General features: G+C 35.7%; 1 long non-coding RNA gene across 1 annotated transcript; it reads right to left on the bottom strand.

Moving 5' to 3' along the window:
• Window positions 1-316: 316 nt before the first annotated feature.
• On the bottom strand, window positions 317-2,420 carry LOC110454369. Its single transcript, XR_002463370.1, has 3 exons — window positions 2,363-2,420; window positions 1,481-1,528; window positions 317-513 (listed from the first exon to the last, which is right to left on the bottom strand). It is a non-coding gene; the product is annotated as an uncharacterized LOC110454369 (long non-coding RNA).
• Between the last annotated feature and the right edge of the window lie 246 nt (window positions 2,421-2,666).

Genomic DNA, 2,666 nt, shown 5'->3' with positions numbered 1-2,666 from the left:
CTGTTTCTCCGTGATAGATCTCATGTCTACTTATTTTCCAGTAAAAATCTGTTGTTTGTTTTAGGATCAACAATATCTACAAGTGGGGTAGTCAGCTGATCATGAGTACCCGATAGTTTGGAAAACTCTGTATTGGAAGGTTGATCAGCTACCTCTGAGGCAGGAAGAATAAGTATATTCTTTGACCCATCTATGGAATCTGCTACATTCACTGGCAATGAATAACTGGCATCATGGGGAGGCAACCCATCTGCACAGCGCTGGTGGGTATCAGATGCGTTAGGAATGTACCTTTGTTGAGCTTCTGCACGGCCACCTTTGAAGGCTTCCCCCATAGGCTTCCTTCATTAGGTCCTTTAGTTTTTCGTCGGTTATGGTGGTTGTCCCATGTTCCTAATCTGAAGAGGATTCAATGCGCTGGCTAGATGCTGGGGCTGGGGCTGCAGACCGTCGTGGGCGTTTCTCTTGTTGGGGCTCTGGAGCATGAATGTTGCTTGTCGCAGACCTCCTCTTCTGATAAAACCAACAAATGACAGACAGATATTGGTTTTTTTTTTTTTTTTATCTTTTTTTCTTCTTTTTCATAATACAGGTTAATAAGTAGAGATTTATAAACTCACCAGTTTTGATATTGATAATCACCAGAAAGGAATTTTATTTTTAATCTTTAGCTTTGATAATAAAATACAGCAGTTTAATGCCGGCCAATGGCAAGGAAAAACTTGGGAAATATTCTATGGAAAGTGAGCCAAAGGCAGGAGCGAGCAACTCAAACTAGTGCACAAGCAACTTTGAGTTTACAAAATATGGCGTACATACCAAAGCAAAGCCCTGAGAAGCGGTGCACAGAACAAAAGCTCTTCACAAATTCAATAAAATACAGAAATTATGAAATGAATGAAAACTGTTAAAATATTCTAAATGTGTTGATATAAAATTTAATTATCCTTTAACATGATTCTCATGAAAGAGAAATACCTCTCATTCAGCATAAATCAAAATTGCCTCTACTGTACTGTGCTTATAGGGTACCTTTATTTATTTATTTATTTATTTATTAATTTTAGGCAGTATCACTGCAACATGTGTCTTACGTTGATATATATACTGTATAGTTATTTTCAATATGCGAAGATCCATGGAAAACGAAATAATTAAATATATAACTGATAACAACAGCAGAAGTAAATTCTTATTTTTCGTAGTAAAAGGGAGACCACTCGAATACCAGCTGCGACCAACCTGAGACAACGCTACTGTAACTATTTATAGCTATGAACCGAGAGCGAAAAGAACACAACTTTTAAGGGTTTTGTGTGTGCACAGCAAAGGAGAATGAGGTCAAAATAGGACACAGTGAAATTGAAGGAAACACACAATTGTTGCAACACTTATTTGTCTAGTGGTGACTATTCTTAGGAGAAAACATTTTGGAAATGATTTAAAAAAAACACACCAACTAATTAACAAGAAAACACACATTTCAGGTGTCAGCAGGAATGCTTGGGTCCAGGTTCTCAGCTGATGTCTGTGAATATAAAATCCTTGGCATTAATGTCTTGACACTTATGTCTATGTAAACCTATCAGGTTTTTGGCTTAATATCCCTCATAACAGTGTTTATTTCCAGCATGAAAGCACCCATTGTGTTAAATTTTGTCAACCATTATTGTATTAATAGTGTATTCATAGTCTAATAGCAGTTGTTTTCAGTTGGTAGGTTTATATACAGAACAAACATCAAGAATGTAAATATATTAGTTTAATATTACAAGTGTGGTAATATGACAAGAAACGTATTCTTTATAATATAGGTCTAAGTGTAATGGTCAATATGAAAAATTTGTATGACATACCAACTAATTATTGGTACAAATTATGGTCGGTTTGATACAAGTAATGTTGTATATTATTCTATCATCCAACAAAGCCTCCATACTTAAAACATCGTGTGTCTATATATAGCTCATTGAGCTATCTTGAAGTAGGCTTTACCACAAACCTGTGGGAGAGTTGATTGTACAATATACCACTCAATGGTAAATCAATCATGAGTTATAAATTAATTTTATTGTCTCAATGAACAGCTCAAAGTTTATGAACTATTGGAAATTAAGTAGACAGGTCTGAAAACGACTGCTTAATTTCATGCAGCACCGTTTAATAATCCTAAAATTAAATGTCCCGCATTCCCACGTGATCAACCAACACGGGCATCGATAGTGTTAAGAATTCAACATTTCAAGGTTTGTAAACAAATCGTGTACATATATAGATCTCTTAATGAGTAATTTGGGACACACCGTGTGGTTACAATGATAGGGCAATAACCTCATTTTGCATTTTGTAATCGATTACTTACAGGAGACTAATAAAACATTTGTGTTCGTCTTCGTTTCTCTTGTCAGCTTGAATGTTTGTACAGGAAGTGACCTAACAACATATCAAATTCCATGTGCTACGCGCGAGAAATAGTTCGCGATTCCACACCGACGTTATGATTTTAAACAAACATGTATTTGCATTTGCATATCAAGTAAACAATCAATAGAAACAGCTATAACATATAATGTACAGCGAATGGATATTGTGAAAAAGCTGTTGTCGGCGCCATTGCCGGTGAATCCACATGAACGTAAACAAGCTTGATGCAGTATGATATATTT

The sequence above is a fragment of the Mizuhopecten yessoensis genome, unplaced genomic scaffold, assembly GCF_002113885.1.
Source record: "Mizuhopecten yessoensis strain PY_sf001 unplaced genomic scaffold, ASM211388v2 scaffold7781, whole genome shotgun sequence".
In the NCBI taxonomy this organism is placed as follows: Eukaryota; Metazoa; Mollusca; class Bivalvia; order Pectinida; family Pectinidae; genus Mizuhopecten; species Mizuhopecten yessoensis.
Note: the sequence above shows the minus strand (reverse complement) of the source record. Positions and strands in the feature narration are given on the sequence as shown.